Source organism: Antechinus flavipes, chromosome 5 (assembly GCF_016432865.1).
Source record: "Antechinus flavipes isolate AdamAnt ecotype Samford, QLD, Australia chromosome 5, AdamAnt_v2, whole genome shotgun sequence".
Classification (NCBI taxonomy): Eukaryota; Metazoa; Chordata; class Mammalia; order Dasyuromorphia; family Dasyuridae; genus Antechinus; species Antechinus flavipes.
In genome coordinates, this window is record NC_067402.1 from 136,214,734 (window position 1) to 136,235,631 (window position 20,898).

Sequence of the window (20,898 nt, forward strand, 5' to 3'; positions counted from 1 at the left end):
ACATCTACATCTACATCTCCTGCTTTCTTTTGTTTTAGAACACAGGTGATCATTCACTCCCTGACTTCTCAGGAAGAGAGATTAAAGCAGCAAAAAAGGAGGAGATCATGCCCTTCCTGACTTCTCAGGGAGGTGAGAACACCAAACCAGATATTGTTACTAGGTTTCCTCTCTGAAGGGTCTTACTTGAAACAGGTATACACAAATCCATCAGCATGGAAGGTATTACACAAGCACATAGTAATATAATACAGGCTAGTAGTGATGTAACAAACAACATGAATCATCATGAGAAATTATACATGCCCATAAGTCCTAGAAGGAGGGTATATAAATAAAAATCACACATATACCTCCTTCAGCAGTGAAGAGATAGTCCAAAAACCAATCTATTGTCCATTACTTCATGTCAGGGAATCCAATGATTCCTGCAAATTTTGAAGTCTTGCAACAGTCTCATCTCAATTTTTGATGGTCATGAATCAATTGCCATATTCATAGAGTTAAGTCATGCTTTTTCAGTGGCATGTGGAGACAGAGAAGGAACCATATGATGTTTCTTGCATCTTTTCCTTCAATTCAAGGGTCTTTTCTGTCTCTCTCTGATGATGAGAAAGAATATAGAGGTACCAGTGCTCTAAAACTTTTGCATCTGTTTGAAAAACAACTGTTTGGTTTACATGCTTTTATGGTAATTCAGGATTGTCACTTTTATGTGACTCACATTATATTATCTGAATATATTCAAATATTTCAAAATACAACTTTATATTATTTTCCCTAGTATTTCAAGGTCAATTAATTTATACTCTGTGTCTACTCTGTGCTATTCATTATTGTGAAATATAGATATATTAAATATAAATATAAAAGGAAGAGAATACCACAATGAGCTTGGGATTTGCTAGGAGGATGTAACATATTAACATGGAGATACACATAATAAATATGTAGTAATTTGAAGAAAAATGAATAATTTGAAGGATCAGGAAAGGTCTTTTGTCAGGGGCTGAGACCTAGTCACTGGGAACCTTAACAGAGACTGCCTCTTCCAGCTTCCTCGAGCCGGACGGGGCTTCGGACGTCTCTGGCCCTCCTCGTGGAGACGGGAGGAGGGAAATACCAGACAGAGGAGCCAAGGTGGATAGACGCAGCGATGTTTATTGGTGTTACAAGTCAGCGGTGTCTCCCGCAAGCCATCCCGAGTCCATTCCTTTTATAGTCCTTTTCCCTCCACCTGTAATTCATCTAGAGGGGCAGGGACTCCTCCCCGATCCCTCCCCGAAGGAGGAGCCCATCCTTTCTGTGCCTCCCCTGCCACGGGCCAGGTTCCACCACTTCAGCGTGGTAATCAAGGAATCCTGGGTTAAGGTGGGTCCTGGCACAAAGGAGTCCTCAATTCACTTCAGGAGGTTCAGGTCCAGGGCCCCCGACAGTCTTTGAAGAATAGAGGCCCTTTGATGTAAGTCTCATAGGAAACTTTGGAATCAACAATGAAAAAAATTGTTCTAGGTGTAGAAAACAGCATGTTCCTTTTTTTTTTTTTAATAACTTTTTATTGACAGAACCCATTCCTGGGTAATTTTTTACAGCATTATCCCTTGTACTCACTTCTGTTCCGATTTTTCACCTCTCTCTCTTCACCCCCTCCCTCAGATGGCAAGCAGTCCTTTACATGTTAAATAGGTTACAGTATATCCTAGATACAATATATGTGTGCAGAACCGAACAGTTCTCTTGTTGCACAGGAAGAATTGGATTCAGAAGGTAAAAATAACCCAGGAAGAAAAACAAAAATGCAAGCAGTTTATATTCATTTCCCATTGTTCTTTCTTTGGGTGTAGCTGCTTCTGTCCATCCTTGATCAATTGAAACTGAATTAGCTCTCTTTATTGAAGAGATCCACTTCCATCAGAATACATCCTCAAACAGTATCATTATTGAGGTATATAATGATTTCCTGGTTCTGCTCATTTCACTTAGCATCAGTTCATGTAAGTCTCGCCAGTCCTCTCTGTATTCATCCTGCTGGTCATTTCTTACAGAACAATAATATTCCATAACGTTCATATACCACAATTTGCTCAACCATTCTCCAATTGATGGGCATCCATTCATTTTCCAGCTTCTAGCCACTACAAACAGGGCTGCCACAAACATTTTGGCACATACAAGTCCCTTTCCCTTCTTTAATATCTCTTTGGAATATAAGCCCAATAGAAACACTGCTGGATCAAAAGGTATGCACAGTTTGATAACTTTTTGAGCATAGTTCCAAATTGCTCTCTAGAATGGCTGGATGTGTTCACAATTCCACCAACAATGTACCAGTGTCCCTGTTTTCCCACATCCCCTCCAACATTACCCATTATCTTTCCCTGTCATTCTAGGCAATCTGACAGGTGTGTAGTGATATCTCAGAGTTGTCTTAATTTGCATTTCTCTGATTAATAATGATTTGGAGCATATTTTCATATGTCTATAAATAGTTTTAATTTCTCATCTGAGAATTATCTGTTCATATCCTTTGACCATTTATCAATTGGAGAATGGCTTGATTTCTTATAAATTAGAGTCAATTCTCTATATATTTTGGAAATGAGGCCTTTATCAGAAACTTTGACTGTAAAAATGTTTTCCCAATTTATTGTTTCCCTTCTAATCTTGTCTGCATTTGTTTTGTTTATACAAAAACTTTTCAATTTGATATAATCAAAATGTTCTATTTTGTGGTCAATAGTGATCTCTAGTTCTTCTTTGGTCATAAATTCCTCCTTCTTCCACAGGTCTGAGAGGCAAACTATCCTATGCTCTTCCAATTTATTTATAATCTCATTCTTTATGCCTAGGTCATGAACCCATTTTGACCTTATCTTGGTGTACAGTGTTAAGTGTGGGTCAATGCCTAGTTTCTGCCATACTAATTTCCAATTTTCCCAGCAATTTTTGTAAAATAATGAGTTCTTATCCCCAAAACTGGGATCTTTGGGTTTGTCAAACACTGGATTATTAAAGTTATTGGCTGTTTTGTCCTCTGAATCTAACCTATTCCATTGATCAATTAGTCTATTTCTTAGCCAATACCAGATGGTTTTGGTAACTGCTGCTTTATAATATAATTTTAGATCTGGTACAGCTAGGCCACCTTCATTTGATTTTTTTTTCATTAATTCCCTTGAAATTCTTGATCTTTTGTTTTTCCATATGAACTTTGTTGTTATTTTTTCTAGGTCATCAAAATAGTTTTTTGGGAGTCTGATTGGCATAGCGCTAAATAAATAGATTAGTTTAGGTATTATTGTCATCTTTATTATGTTTGCTCGCCCAATCCAAGAGCATTTAATATTTTTCCAGTTGGTTAGATCAGACTTAATTTGTGTGGAAATTGCTCATAAAGTTTCTGATTTTCCCTTGGCAGATAGATTCCTAAATATTTTATACAATCAGTAGTTACTTTAAATGGAATTTCTCTTTGTAACTCTGTTGGGTTTTGTTAGTCATATATAAGAATGCTGATGACTTATGTGAGTTTATTTTGTATCCTGCAACTTTGCTAAATGTGTGGATTGTTTCTTATAACTTTTTAGTAGAGTCTCTGGGGTTCTCTAAGTATACCATCATATCATCAGCAAAGAGTGATAATTTGGTTTCCTCATTGCCTATTCTTATTCCTTTAATCTCTTTCTCAACTCTTATTGCCAAAGCTAGCATTTCTAATGCAATATTAAATAGTAATGGTGATACTGGGCAACCTTGTTTCATTCCTGGTCTTATTGGGAATGGTTGCAGTTTGTCCCCATTACATATGATGCTTACTGCTGGTTTTAAATAGATGCTACTGATTATTTTAAGGAAAAGTCCATTTATTCCTATACTCTCAAGAGTTTTTAATAATAATGGATGCTGGATTTTATCAAATGCCTTTTCTGCATCTATTGAGATGATCATATAGGAAAATAGCATGTTCCTAATGAGATTGAGGTGTGAGATAGAATATTTTATATAGGGAACAATAAGCAAACCAGATTTAACAGAACATAAAATATTATTTTCAGTATATGAGTCAATTTATTTTTTTCTGACATCTAGACTTTTTTTTTTAGTTCTAGGTTCACATATATTATATGTGAGGGTTTTCAATATATTAATATATAGATATAGATTAGGCAGTTTGGTGGCACAGTGAATAAAATGCTGGGTCTGGACTCAAGAAGACTCATCTTAAGTTTAAAATTGACTTCAGACACTTTACTAATTGTATGATTCTGGGCAAGTCAGTTTACCCTGTTTGCCCTAGGCAAAGTACTCCAGTATTTTTACCAAGAAAATCCTAAATGGGGTCACAAAGAGTCTGACATTACTGAAAACAACTAAACAACAATAACAACTGAAAGGATACATAGATAAAATTACATAGATTAAATATAGATACTCTAGTGTCTAGGTCTTTTATTTTATAGTTTAATAATATCAATAACCTTTACAATAATATAACAGTAAATTGCATTAATATTTATTGTATTAAAAATTAAAATCTTTTAGTATTATTATGGAAATAGTTTTGGCATCATGGAGCAAATGAAAGTTTAGAGTCCTCCAGACCACAATTTGAGAAATATTGATCTAGTAAATAAAATATTGAATCCCATGTTCAAACTTCTCCAAATCTTAAAAAGTTAACTCTGAAGAAATTTTACATTTTTATCAATATTATGTATTAAAATTTAATAAATGTTAAGAAGATACCAGTTCCCCCCCCAAAAAAATAAGAGAATATAGCTTTATTAATTGGGTAGTAGAGATGTGCTTTTGTATTTTATATTGAATTTCTAAGTAGTGTTCCCCTGACATTTCAGAAAAGCTTTTATATACTCAGTGGAAAGTAATAGCAAAGAAAGAGAGCTGTGGGCATTTATATTTTTCAAGACCTCCTTACAATGAATAAGAATACATAGTTTCAATTTCTTTTTATTAAGTGGCTAAAAATAAGCTGTGTAAGCACATATGGAGGCATACAAAGGCATCCATAGTTTAAAAAAAATTGAGAAATTTTCTGAAGTGTCTTATCAGGTCATGAAGAGAGCTGATTGAGCACTTTACCTTAGTCAGTTCTCCTTGAACTTTAGGTATAGTATGCTTCATCTCCTGCATCAGTTTTTTCCTCAATCTCATGTTGAAGGAAGTTTTAAAGCTTAATATGCTCATTGAAGTAGCCACTTAGGTATCTTTTTTGTTTACTTTTTTAGAGTCCAAATAGCAAAAATCCCTCACTTTATACATTAGCTATTTTGCATGAGAAGCTGATATTATTGTAGGTCAAATTAATCTACAAATGCTGGTTGGCATACCTTTTCGAAACTGACAGCATAAGTAATTTTTAGTTTTGCATTAACCTTTTACAACTATTAAAATTAGAGGTTATAGATTGAAATTTATTTGTAAATATTTAGTCCCTTTACATCAATGACGTTTTATTTTCCTTACATATATCATACAATTTATTCCTCAAACTCTGAAATTGTCTAATTACTCTTTTTTTCCCTCTCTGAAGGAAGCAATTGATACAAGAAGACATAAAGTGATTTAACCATGCACACAGCTAATTGATGTTGGAAGCAGAATTTAAATCCAGGTTCCTGTTTAGGACTTGAAGTCCAGTGATCTTTCCACTGTATAACATTTAAATTTTTCCATATGAGCCAAGAATAGAGCTGCTATTATGTACCTCTCCTTTCTTTATCTCCTTTCCTTTTCCCTAGTATATTTCAATTTAAATTTTGGTTGCATACTTGGAATCACTTTTGTTTCTATTGATTAAAAGTCTCTATTATGTTACAGTTGATTACCATTATGTTTTATATATTCTTGCATTGGAAATGGGGGACAAATAATTTATTAAATGCAGTTCCTGATTGTGTCTTGGAAATAGGCAGCTCTCAAAACATAAAATCTCTGAAAAGCTTTTCAAGGTTATTTGTACTAAAGATTAATTTTCTGTATTCATGATTGCTATTCATTATTTTCTACTAGCATTTTGGATACAATTATTTTCTGTCAAATACTTCAGTATTTTAAATGAGATAATTAAGAAATAAAATTTCATTTTCATTGTAGCAGCATTGCTTAAATTTATTGCCAATAGTCAATCAGCCATTTTATTGGAAGCTTTTTTCCTATATTATATCAAATTGCCATTTGGAATGTTATCTTACTAAACTGTATACCTTGGCATGCCAACTATCTTATCAGATTTTTTTTTTCTTATTCCACTTGAAAATATTGACCAGGCTAGAAGCAATTTAAGAGGATATTTATAAACTTTATCCCTAGTTAAAAGCATTTGAAGGGAGAAAAGCTTCCAGAGGTGGAGTCAAGATAGTGGAGATGAAAACATTTCTCTCTGACCTTCTCTATAACCCACACAATAATTACAAAATCCAGCATCTGAATTAGCTCTGGACTGGGAGAACCCACAAATATTGGGAGTGAAACAAATTATCAGCAGAAGATAATTTTGAAGATTTCCAGAAAAGGTCTCTTTCAATTGGAAATGGGTGGAAGGCAGCCAGAGGAATCAACAGAGTACAAATGCCAGCATCGACAGCACAGAAGTCTGGGGTGGTGCAGTCTCCATGTGGCAGTGCAGACTACACGTGGGAGAGAATCTATGGGAGGTAACGGACCCGAAAAGGTTTCAATCTGAAATGGGAGGGAGGCATCCTAACACAAACAGCTGACCACAACTGCCAGCGCAGACAGCACAGAGTCCTGGGGCACTGCAATGCTGACTCTGTCCACATGGCAGAGAATCTATGGGGAGGAATCGACAGAAATCTACAGCAGTAATGGCCATTCTGCCATGGTTGCAATCCAGTAGATCAGCAGAGAAGTTATAAAACATCCAACATATACACAAAAAAAGAATAGTGAACCCCCAAAACACTAGAATCTCATGAGACCTGACCATGTCCACCCCGCACTGGGAGTGAATCAACATTGATGCTTGGAAAACCTCTCCTGCCCTAAAGGCAGACTTAAGTTAAAAAAAAAAAATGAGTAAAATAGTAAAGAGGACTCTAATGATGGACAGTTTTTATGGTGAAAGAGAACAGATTTCAAATCCTGAGGAGACTAAAGGCAGATTGTTTCCAGATGAAGTCCCAAAAGGTGATATAATTTGGTCGCCATCACACAAGGTTCTCCTAGAAAAAATTAAAAAGGATCTTAAAAGAAAGCTAGAAGAAAAAATGGGGAAAGAAAATGAAAAATTTGCAAGAGAGTTTGGAAAAGGCAACACGGAAACTATTTGAAGAAAATTCACTACAAAATAGACTTAGTGAAATGGAAAAAGCATATAACTCATTAAAAGATAAATTTGATAAAATGGAAAAAGAGAACAACACCCAGAAAAACAGAATTGGTGAAACAGAAAAAGAAAATAACTCCTTAAAAAACAGAATTTGTGAAATGGAAAAAAAATTCCATAGAACAAAACAACTCATTTAAAAACTCAATTGGACAAATACAAAAAGAAATAAAATAAAAATAAAGTAAATGAAGAAAATAACTCACTAAAATTCAGAATTGAACGAATGGAACACAACATAACATTCTCACTCTCTCTATTGTTATTTGCTTGCATTTTGTTTTCTTTCTCAATTTTTCCCTTTCTTCCTTCTCGATCTGATTTTTCTTGTGCAATAACTATATAAATATGTATGCATATATTGGATCTAACATGTATTTCAACATATTAACATGCATTGAACTAGCTGACAGCTAGGGGAAGGGCAGGAAAGAGGGGAAAATTTGCAACAAAAGGTTAGGCAAGGGTCAATGTTGGAAAAATATGCTTTGTAAATAAAAAAGCTTTAATAAAAAATTTAAAAAGAACATATTTTAATGACAGTAAGTAGAGAGAATATGAAGTTTATTTTTGATATTAGAAATGATGGAATCGAGTTGAAAACAGCTTTTTTTTGTTCTATTGAGTGATGCTGTAGACTCAAGGTGACATCAGAAGAGAATTATTCAGTTACAATCATGAGATAAAGGAAAAAAAAAGTAGTAATGGTGATTCCAAGCTGCCACTTGTTGACTTCATATAAAGAAAAGAAAAGTCTTCTAATTTCTATGATGTGTATCATATACTAGAGCATGATGGATAACCACCTCATGGTTGTCAGATCTGATAAATTCTATCCATTCTTAATGATTTCTATGAAGTGCACATTTAGTATCTTCCCTTTTTTGCTTTCAATTGAGGAGCTTCAAGTAGAGACATGAAGATTTTGGATATAAACTGCTTAGCACGAACATGATACCTAAAAATAAGACTTTTAAATGAGAACATGATGTAAAATATAGGGATTATGGACCTTGTATACAGGAGCAAATGAAAATGCATTTTCCTGGAGCTCTAAATCTGGTCAAACTCATTGAGCTGAAAATGATTGGGGAATGAAAAAAACTGCTTCCACATTTTTTGTTGATGTGGTTATCAAGAAGAATAGTAGCAAAGAAGATCAGAAATCTATATAGAGTCAATATCATTGAAAAGAGCCAGCAGTAAATCTTGTATATAAACTTCCATATAAAATGTACAAGATAATAATTAAAATACTTATTAGCAATAATCTCACTGTACCAGAAATATGAAGCAAAGGGAAATGTGACTTTATAGCTATCATTGAGACTTGGTTGGAAAAAAGCTTAATAGTAATATACAAATAAGAATATCAATATGATTTTGCAGTTTGGTGATTTTATGGGATAAAGTGTTAGAAGAGTCAAGAAGATTCAGAAAATATATTTATTGGTATAATAGTGCTACGTTAAATAAAAATACCGAAGCTGGGGTTGGGAAAGATATTGGTGAAAAGAGGAGATCATTTTGTTTATTTTTTTTTGTTTATTTACATTTTGTTTTAATTTTGCTTAATTACATATTCAGCATAATCTGAAATTAGAATGCTAGGGTGAAGCTAATTGAAGAGTCATATGCTAAGAGATAATTGTGAGTTCCTGAGAATGTTTTATTACTTCTTTGTATGCCCTCTGTAAATACCATTACCTTACATATAATAAAACAATAAATATTTATTGAATTGAGTTTAAAATGGACATTTTGGAAGAATGTGGCAAGGTGGCAGAGTATATGTAGTTTTAATATTTTGTGATTTGATACATAGACGACTAGGAGGCGCAGTAGTAGAGTCAATGAGTTGGAATCAGGAAGGCTCATCTTGCTGAGTTCAGATAAGGCTTCAGAGATATACTAACTGTGTGACTTGAGGCAAGTCAATCCAATTTGTCTCAGTTTCTTCATCTGTAAACTGAGCTGGAGAAGAAATTGGCAAACCACTCCTGTATCACTAAATGGCATATCAGGGATATAACTAAAAACAATTGAACAATAACAACAAAAAAGATGTGATATACATTTATAAAATGCTAATGAATTTTTTTTTTAATCTCCAGAGTAATGATTATTTTATGTCTGAGTAGCTCTAGTGAATAGCATGGTATTTTGCTTATGTGTTTTTTAAATACTTGTTGAGTTGATATGAATTTATTTATAACATAAGAAGAAAGGATTTAAAATTATGATTATAGTGAATGCTGAAGGGCTTGGAAGGATTAGGATATAAAGTCCCTGGAGAAACATGGTATAAAAATTTCCCTCATAGGATTTAGTAACATATTGTAACCCAGAATGTTACAAAATAAAAGATTAATATGGAGCACTTGATTTCCACATGGTTATTGGCTAGATAATCATTATTGACATTATGAGCAGTCACTTCAGAAAGGACCCATGTACTGTTTGTTAATTAAAAAATATTTTCTATAAAGTAAAGGATTTTTTTTTTCCCATAAGAGAAAAGCAAGTGTTGACAATTTGGTCAATAGTTCTTCCACCTCTTTGAAAATCAGACTGTTTTACTGGTAGTTTTAGGTTTATATATTGGTGAAGCCTAGCTTGCAGAATTTTAAGCATAACATAAGCAAACTGTATTGTAAGCATAACTGTGAAATAAGTACAAATGTTTGGTAATTTGAATATTTTTTGGCATTGTCCTTCTTTAGAGCTGGGATGTAAGTTGATCTTTTTTTTTTTTTTAATCTAGTGGCCACTGTTGTGTTTTCCAAATTTGCTGGGCTGCTGAGCACAGTATATATTTTTTAGGATTTTAAATATTTCAGATGGAAAGCTATCATTTCTATGAGCCTTATTGTTAAGCAATGTTTCCTAAGGCCTGCTTGAACTTCATTCTTCATTATATATAGCTCTAGATAACCACACCATTGTGGTTTTAAGTGATGATAAGATCTTTCTTCTATACTTCTTTTTAAAATGTTTTTTTAAGTTCTAGTAAATTTATTTACTTATTTTTGAATTTAAAAAAATATTTATTCTTAATATACATTGCCTTATAAATCATGTTGGGAGAGAAAAATCAAAGCAAAAGGGAACACCATGGAGAGAAAAATAAAACAGAAAAAAGCATGTATTGATTTACATTCAATCTCCATAGTTCTTTATTTGAATGCAGATGGTATTTTCTTTCCAAAGTTTATTGGGATTGCTTTGGATCACTGAACCACTGAGAAGAACCAAGTCTTTTATAGTTTATTATTGCGCATTCTTGATGGTATTGTGTACAATGTATACTTGGATCTGCTTGTTTTGCTGATCATCAGCTCATGTAAATCTTTCCAGGCTTTTCTAAAATCAGCTTGTTCATCATTTTTATAGAAAAATAGTATTCCATTACCTTGCTATATCATAACTTATTCAGCCATTCCCCAATTGATGGGTATCTAATCATTTTCCAATTCTTTGCTACCACAAAAAGAGCTGCTACAAACATTTTTGCAATGTGAGTCCTTTTCCCTCCTTTGTGATTTCCTTGAGATACAGACCCAATAAAGGCAGTGCTAGATCAAAGAGTATGCAGTTATATAGCCCTTTGGGCATAGTTCCAGATTGTTCTCCAGACAGGTTACTTCATTTTACAACTCCACCAATCATGCATTAGTGTCCCAGTTTTCCTACATCCTCTCCAACATTTATCATTATCTTTTCCTGTCATCTTAGCTAATCTGATAGATATAAGGTAGTATCTCAGAGTTGTTTTAATTTGTATTTTTCCAATCAGTGCTAATTTAGAGCATTTTTTGTAGAAGGATGAAACTATTGGGTTGATGCACTGAGGTTGGGACTGCTGAGAGCTTGAGGCTAACTACTGATTAGACAATACTCTATGGGCATATGCTTGGAAAATGGTCCTTTTCACTATCCCTACTGGCTCAATGATTGGTGTATAGAGGATTGTAGGAGGGTCTAGGGGGTGGAGTAAGACTAGCCAGAGTCACACTCTTGGCGGTAGAAGAGGGAGAAGGCAGTTGCGGAGATTCTGCTTCCATCTTGTTCAATCCTGCATCTGGGGAACAAGAATAAAGACTGAGGACTTTTGCTTATCCTGTCTCCGGCTGATTTGGGGGGGTGCTGGGTGCTAGCAAAGTTGTTACAATTTTTTATATAATTATAGATTATATTTTAGAAATGAGACCTTTTTTGGAAACATCAGTTATAGATTTTTTTTCTAGATTAGTACTTCCCTTTTAATTATGTTTCTATTGGTTTTGTTTGTGCAAAATCTTTTTAATTTAATGTAATCCAAGTCATCCATTTTATCTTTCATTATGTTCTTTAGTTCTTTGGTCACAAGTTTTCTCCTTTCTTCAAAGATCTGATAGGTAAATTATCTCTTTTTCTCCTAATTTGTTTATGATATCATCCTTTATGCCCAAATACGATACTTAACTATTTTGACTGTTATCTCTAGGTTTTGGTATGTTGTCTCATTATTATCATTTTCTGGATGAAATTATGGATTGTTTCTGTGATTCATTGTTTGAGCCACTCATTTTTTATAATTAGACTATTTAATTTCCAATTGATTTGTTCTTTCCTTGATCTTTTATTGAATATAATTTTTATTGCATTGGAGTCTGAAAAGGAAGCATTTGATATTTCTGCCTTTCTGCATTTGATTGTGAGGTTTTTATATCCTAATACATGGTCACTTTTGTGGGTGCCATGTACTGCCAAGAAAAATGTGTATCCCTTTTGTCCCTATTCAGTTTTCTCCTATCATCTATCATCTCCTCTCCTTACAGATAATGCTGAGTCTTGCTAGGTAGTTAATTCTTAGATATTGCCTTTTCATAATATGATATTCCAAGTTCTCTTATGCTTTATTGTAGAAAAGGTCAGATCCTGGGTAATCCTGACTGTTGCTCCTTGATATTCGAATTGTTTTTGTCTGGCAACTTGCAGTAATTTTTTCCTTGAGATTGTAGTTCTGGAGTTTCACAGCAAGGTTCCTTGGGATTTTCCTTGTGGGATTTCTTTCTGAAGGTGATCAAGGGGTTCTTTCAGTCAATATTTTCCCCTATGTTTCTGGCACATTGGGGCAGTTTTCCTTTTTCCTCTTGCAGAATGCTCCTTTTTGGATGTGATTTTCAGGAAGGACAATAATTTTTAAATTGTTTCTTTTGGATCCATTTTCCAGGTCGGCTGTCTTTCCAATGAGTTATTTCATATTTTCTTCCATTAAAATTTTTTTTTTTTACTTTGTTTGAATGATTCTTGCTGTCTCACAGAGTATTATCTTCCATATGCCTTATTCTTGTTTTTAATGTGTGATTTTCTTCAGTTAACTTTTGTATCTCTTGACATTTGGTTAATTCTACTCTTACTTTTCATTTCCTTTGTCATTTTTTTATCCTACCTATTTTATTTGCCTTTTAAAGTATTTTCTGAGCATTTCCAAGAAAATTCTTTGAGCTTAATATCAATTCATATCACTCTTTGAAGTTTTTTCTGTGGACATGTAGTCCTTGTCTGAGTTTATGTTTTGGTCTGCCCTGTTAACATAGTAGCTTTTTCTGGTCAATGTTCTTTTCTGTTTTTTTTTTTTTTTTTTTTGTTGTTGTTGTTGTTTTTGTTTTGTTTTGTTTTGTTTTTTGGTAGTTGTTGTTCATTTTCTCTGCTTTTTTGAGGAAAGGGGGATGCTGCCCCAACCTTCCTGTGCAGCTCTGAGCCTTGCTTTGAGCACAGGGGTCCCTTGTGTTTTCAGGGGATAGCTTTGCCTGATTTTTCAGAGTTTGTCTTTCCAGATGGTACTGGAATCTGCTCCACTGATTCACTCCTCTACTGAGACAGGACTGAGGGTCTTAGTTGCTAATTTGCTATGATTAAGACCTTCTCACTGGCTTTCCCAGAGTCTATTTGACCTGGGCTGAATATCCTTTTCACCCCAGTGAGACTGATCTTTCTTAAAGTTTTTCAAAAATATCTTAAATTGGAGAGGGGTTTCATTCCATCAGACTCTGTTCAGTGGCTTGGGTCTTGTGGTTTTTGAGGGAAACTGGAAGAGCTCCAGCAGCTTCCTGGCTTTACTGCATCATATTGACTTCATCCCTGGAAGTCTCTTGTATAGTACTTTTATGTGTTCTTGCCACATTTTCTCATTCCCTCTGCCTCTGTTAAATCCCTTCCAGTTTGGTCATTTATCATGTCCATTTTTACATGAAACTTTATCTTAATATCTCTTGAAATTCTTGAAGAGATCTCATTTTTTCTATGGTTTTCTTGTATATATCTTTCCATTGCTATTCTCTGGAATACTGCATTGACTTGTACATATATTTTTCTTTCTCTTTTTTCTTTCAATTCCTCCTTCCTCAGTTACTTGTAAAGCCTTATCAATAGGCATTTTGCTTTTTGCTCTTCCCTTTCTTTCGAATTATTTTGTTTGCTGTTGCATCCTGTACAATATTGTGGATTTCTGTCCATCGTTCTTCAGGCACTCTCTCTACCTCATGTAATTCCTTAAATCTTTTCATTATCTCTATTTCATACTCATAAGAGATGTTATGTCATACCTATATGGAATGATTGTTTTCCCTACTTTATTTAATTTTAGTGTGAATTTTCAAAAAGATATTCCTGCTCTGAGTCATACTCAGCTTCAGGTGATGTTTTAACTGATTGTGTAGAGCTTCTCTATTTTTAACTACAAAGTACATCTTTGCTATTTGATTATTATATTGATCATTTGGTGATGTCCTCGTATATAGTTGCCTTTTGTGTTGTTGAAAAAGTATTTGTTATGACCAGTGAGTTATCTTGTTAAAATTATTAGTCTTTGCCTTACTAAATTTTGTACTTAAAGGCCATAGGTGTCTGTTATCCTAATTATCTTTTGATTTCCTATTTTAGGATTCAAATCCCTTATCATAAATATGACATCTTTTTAGGTATTATTTCTAGAAGATTTTGTAGGCCTTCCTAGAATCAACCAACTTTGGCTTTTTTTGGCATCAATGGCTGGAATGTAGACTTATATTACTGTAATGCTGAATGGCTTACATTAGATTTGGACATATATCACTTGGTTATTTTAAAAATTATATCCCATTATAACTTTTCTCACCCTTTTACTGATTATGAGGGCTACTTTATTTTTTCTAAAGGATTTGTGCCTCGAGTGGCACATGTAGTATTACCTTGAATTAAATTCATCCATTCCTATCCATTAAACCTCTATTTATGTTTAATTTTCCCATCTTTTCTTTGATCATATCCAATTCATTGATCCAATTCACTATCTGATATTTCATGTTCTCTTGCAATATTGATTTTTGGACTCTGCTTTTGTCACCAGATAGATCTTCAGCTGAACTTCTTTTTGACTTTGGTCCATTTAGTTCTGAAACCACTTATAGTTGTCCTCTGTTCTTCCCTAGTCATGTAATAAACACCATTCTAATTCATAGGGCTCATTTTTTGATGTCATCTCTTTGTTCATTTTAGATCTGGGATTTTCTTGGTCAACATACTGGAATAGTTTGCCATTTTCTTCTCCAGCAAATCATCTTTGTTAGAAGTCTCTATAATGACCTGTCAAACTTGGGTAATCCTATATGGAATAGATCATAGTTTCATTGAGTTATTTAAGCCTCTAACATAACTAGATAATGATCCAAGTGGTGACCTCTTTGGGGGATTTTTTTTTTTTTGCAAAGATACTTGAGCAGTTTGCTATTTTCTTCCATAGCTCATTTGATATATGAAGATCTGAGGCAACCAGATTTAAGTGACTTATCCAGGGTTATGCAGCTTATTCTAGGATTGGCACTCCTCTATGTTCCGTGCCATCAACCTGCTTCCTTGTAAAATATAAAGAAAATTCTAAAAGTTAACTATCACTTTTTATAATCCCAACTTTAATGTAAACATTCTAAGGAATATAAAAGAAGAAACAAAGTATCTGACATCAAAGAGCCTACCATGTATTTGGAGTGAAGAATCATATTCAGGAAATAATGGGGCATGTTTAGAGCAAGATATATAATACGCTTAAATGAGCAGTGTGACCATGTGATAGAGATGGGGAAAATCAGTAGATAGTAAAGTAGTTGGGGGGATGGCAGAAAATGGAATTTGAATAGAAACTTAAGGATCTTAATTAAGCTTAATAGGTAGAAACCTTCTACATAGGAGGAATAACATAACTAAATATATTTTATTGGGGGAAATAGTGGTTTTGTGGGTGTTAAAGTCAGAATTATAATATGCCTGTAAAAGCATGTTGAGAGGAAATATATGAAAAAGAAAGAACCTTTTTTGTTTCAAACTGGCCATTTAGGTTAGATAAGAACCTTGTAGGTCAATATACTTATAGGAGATATATTAATTAGGAACTATAGTTAGACATAGTAATATAGATTATTTAGAAGGATAAGCATTTGGGATACCTCAAATTGATTCAGCTAAGCTTAGTGTCCTAGTTTTTCCTCTACCTAGACACTCGAATGATCATCTTGTAGCTGCTTTGTACTTAGGTGACAAGAAAATGATATCAGTAGCCTAAGCCTTTGATCCTCTAAGCCAACCAATTATCAAGGATGATTTCACTACCTTTAAAGAAAAGAAAAAAAAAAAACAAGCAAAAAAAATCCTCAATTCCTCCATCAAAACTGGGTCTAATGTACAGGGGGAGGTATAGGATATTGCTCCCACTACAAATGGACTTGGACAAAAGATACTTGGTGTTAGAATGCCCGATTTCATCCTGCCCCTGACACTTGCTAGCAGTATAACAACAAGCAATTTTCCTCATCCTGATTTCCTTATTCCTTTTATAGAGCTTCATCTGTAAAATAGTTGTGTATATCTTTGTAGCACCTGCCTTATTGAATGGCTGTTAGGAAAGAGCTATGTAAAAGTGAATTATTATTGTGTTATAATTATAAGAAAATAAAATATGAATGCTGAAAGTTTACTTATATTACCAGTGTCTTTAGGGTTGGATTAAATGAAGGAAAACTTGTTTGGAAGTTTATATTCTGGATGCCTTCTTCTCTTGTTGAAAAGTTCATATTATGTTTTCATTATGCTTCAAGGAGCCTAAGTGGCACATTGGAATCAGGAAAATTTCAGTTCAAATCTAGTTTTAGTAACTTAATAACTATAACTCTGGTCAAGTCATTTAACCTCTCATTTTCCTTAATAGTAAAATGAGGATGATAACAGCACCTGTCTCACAGGGTTATTGTGAGGATTAAATGAGTTAATACTTTAAAACTCTTAGCACAATGCATACACATATTAAACACTATCTAAATGTTTATTCCCTTCCTCTCCTTCCTTCTGAATATTGGAATACTAAACAATATATCTAATTTTTGTTCTTTCATTGAAATACTTTAGATGACAAAATCTCAGAGGTTTTGACCTCTAGGTCAAGAAAATACTGAAGGAAAAAATCCTTTCTTTAACATTCATGACAAATGATCATCCTTAAACAGAGTATTTTTAAAAGGTTCACTCAAATGACTTTTGAAAATATTAATGTGTAACAAAAAGAAAAACAAAAATAAGCACAAGTGCTACTTAACTTTTGTTAATGTCCAGCAAAATAAATGCAGCAACTTATGAATATTGGTACTTTATTAATAACCTTTTTAAGTGTCTCATTTTAAAATAATTAATTTTCTAATCCTTCAATTTACTCTTTTTCCATGATGAGTTTTTCCACCCCACCTTATCTACATACAGTAATAGTCATATCACTGAGCTTCCCACCCTCAAATATACCACTTCCATGTTTACAAGCTCTGAAATTCCTTTATCTGATCACATTTTGTAATTATTCCTTCTTTTTATCTGTCTTCAACCCCTAAACCTGTACTTTTATCTTTAATTTCACTCCTCTGTTCTTTCTTAGTCCATTACCCCTGTACTGACTCCATTCTCCTACTTTTTTATTGTGACTTCTTGGTGAACTAATTCAACTCTGTACTATCTTATCTCTTGCATCTTTTGGACCCTTCTCTAATAGCAGAGCCTTCCTTACCAAGATTGAATCCTGGATTGTTTCCATCATTAAATGTTGACACATTGCTAAATACAGATGTAGAAAATCATAAAACTGTGCTGACTGAATCCATTACAAATTATTTTACATAATGTCAACTGAGCCCTCAAGGTAGTGGTGTTATTATATCCTCTAAATTAGTTAATTATCTCATTCACAACTGGGGCTTTTCTAAATCTTTTTATCTTTGCACAAACCTCTGGTGGCTTCCCAGCCTCTCTTCTCCCTATCCTCTCAACTGAGACCTTGCCTCATATTTTACAACCTTATCCCTAAACACTGGAGGTCCTGAAAGTCTCACTTGAACCTCATAGTAATCCTGTGAGATATACTATAAACATTATAATGACCATTTTAGAGCTGAGGAAATTGAAACTTAGAGAGGGGACTTGCCCATGATTATATAATCCTTAACTGTCACTGGCTGTCACTGATGAATAAATTGAGGATATTCAGTAAGAACTCCTCCTCTCACTTCCTTTTTATTGCCCATCACTAATATCCCTTCTTCTGTTTTCCTTTTTTTCCCTTATAATTTTTTTTTTGTCAAGACAGTTAGTGACTGGCTCAAGATTAAACAGCTACTCCTAGTCAAACATGAGGTCAGATTTGACTTCACATTTTCCTGATGCCATCCACTCTATCCACTGTACCACATAGCTTTCCCTACAACTTTGTTTTACAAAAAGTAGCTCTTCTTTCTACAAGCACAAGTCTTTTCTAGGACATACAGTTTTTGTCATCTCCACTTTCTCAGTTATCTTCAATGTCCCCTTGTCTACTGACTGCTTCCCTATTTCTACAAATAGGCTTGTGTCTCCTACACTCTCAGAAAATGTTGACTTTATCTATCATTGCCACTTCTCATCCTATAACTCTACTATCATTTTTTGACCAACCTCTTTGAGAAGCCTGACTACAGTCAATATATCCACTTGTTTCTCTTTTGCATCCATCTTAAGTCTCTGTAGTAAGGTTTTTGACCTTATTATTCCACTGAACCTTCTTTCTCAAAAGTAAATGGTGCCCAAACTAATGATTTTTCCTCTGTTCTCATTTATTAGTTGTGGCTGTATCCTAGGGCTCCATTCTTGTTTTCTTTTCTCCATATACTATTTTACTTGGTGGTCTCATTCAGCTTAATATAGATTCAATTATCATTCATATTCTGATTGTTCTTAAATCTGCTTATCTAAATTTACCTGACCTCCTGTCTTACACCTCCAAATTTCTTATTGAACATCTTGAACTGGAATTCCCATATGAATCTTAAACTCAACTTTTCTAAAACTGAAGTCCCTCAAATGTTTACTTTCCTGACTTTACTATTACTTTTTTAGCTTTTAATTTTCAAAATGTAGTTTTCAACATTCACTCTTACAAAATGCCATGTTCTAAATTTTTCTCCCTCCCTTCCCCCATTCCCTCACCGAGACAGCAAATAATATATGTAAAATATGTGTAATTCTTCTATACATGTTTCCACAATTATCATGCTGCACAAGAAAAATCAGAAGAAAAAGTAAAAAAAAAAAAAAAAGAGAAAGAAAACAAAAAGTGAGCTGTTAAGAGTTCAAATGTTGGAGTTTGTTCTTCTCAGAGCACAGCCGGTTTAGAGGCTTAGAGCCCTTCGGATGTCTCCAAATCCAAAGGTTCTGTCCTTCAGCCTCTGCCTCTGCTTTCTTCTGCCTCCAACCAAGACAGAGATGGAAGGTCTCTCTTATCTCCTTCTGGGGAGCCCAGCCACCAACTTGCCGCGGAGAGAGGGCTTCTGGCGTAGCTCCACTGAAATCCGTCAAAAGTGTTCTCTGCACCAGAGTCGTTCCTCTCGGGTCCAGCGCGATCAGCCAGCCAAGAGGAAAAAATGTATTCTGCCATAGATCCCTCATCGCTGGCTTTTTATCTGCCTCTTCTGAGAGAATGGGATTATGGGTTTTCTCCCATAGTGCTCTCTGGCCCAATGACTTTAAGGGAGGTGTGAACTCCCTTGAAGTTAGAAAGTGTACTTTGTGAAGCTAGCATACTTGTGGACTCCAATGAGTAAAGGTGTGAACACAAGCCTTGTCTTAATTAGTTCTACTTAGTACCTTGTTTCAGGTTCTGGCCAAAACATCTTCTTGTAAGATTAGATCAACTCTAATTACTTAGCAGTTAGTAAGGATTCCAACAGTGAGCAAATAACAAAAAGATGAAAATATTATGTTCTGATGAACATTCAGTCCACAGTCTACTTTCCAGATGCAGACGGCTCTCTATCACAGATCTATTGGACTGGAGAGCAATTTGGAACTAAAAAAGCATGAACTAATGTTAAGTGAAATGAGCAGAACTGGAGTCCATTATATACAACAACAAGAAGATTATATTATGATTAATTCTGATGGATATGGTTTTTGTCAACAATGAGATGATTCAGACCAATTCCAGTTGTCTTGTGATGAACAAAGCCATTTGCACTCAGAGAGAGAGAGGATGGGGGAATTAAATGTGGACTACAACATAGGATTTTCACTCTTTTTGTTATTGTTTGCTTGCATTTTGTTTTCTTTCTCATTTTTTCCCTTTTGAATCTGATTTCTATTATGCAGCATGATATTTGTGGAAATATGTATAGAATAATTCCACATGTTTAACATAGATTATTTGCTGACTGATTATATTGTAGGGGTGAATATCAAAAGTTATCCATGTATATATTTTGAAAATAAAAATCTGTAATTAAAAAAAAAAACAAATCTATTGGAATTAGACTGCATCATCTCATTGTTGAAGAGAATCATGTCCATCGTTGTATAATCTTGTTGGCGTGTAGAATGTTCTCTTAGTTCTACCCACTTCACTTAGCATGAGTTCATGTAAATCTCTCTAGGGTTTTCTGAAATCATCCTATGGATCATTTATTATAGAACAATAATATTTCATAAAAATAGATGGATATCATATATGAATATGATAATTTATTCAGCCATTCTTCAACTGATGGGTATCCACCAAGTTTCCAGTTCCTTCCCACTATAAAAAGAACTGCTACAAACACTTTTGCACATGTAGGTCCTTTTTCTTTTCTTTTTGTTTTTTTTAATGATCTCTTTGACATTGAGGCCCAGTAGAGACAATGCTGGATCAAAGGTTATTCACACTTTGATAGCTCTTTGGGAATAGCTCCAATTTGCTCTACAGAAAAATTGGATCAGTTTACAACTCCACCAACAATGTATTAGTGTCCCAGTTTTCCCACATCCCCTCCAACATTTATCATTATATTTTCTTGTCATCTTGGCCAATTTGAGAGGTATGTAGTAGTATCAGAGTTGTCTTTATTTGCATTTTTCTAATTAATAGTGATTTAGAGCATATTTCTTCATCTAAAAATTGTCTGTTCATATCCTTTGACCATTTATCAATTGGAGAATGGCTTACATTCTTATAAAATGGAATCAATCTC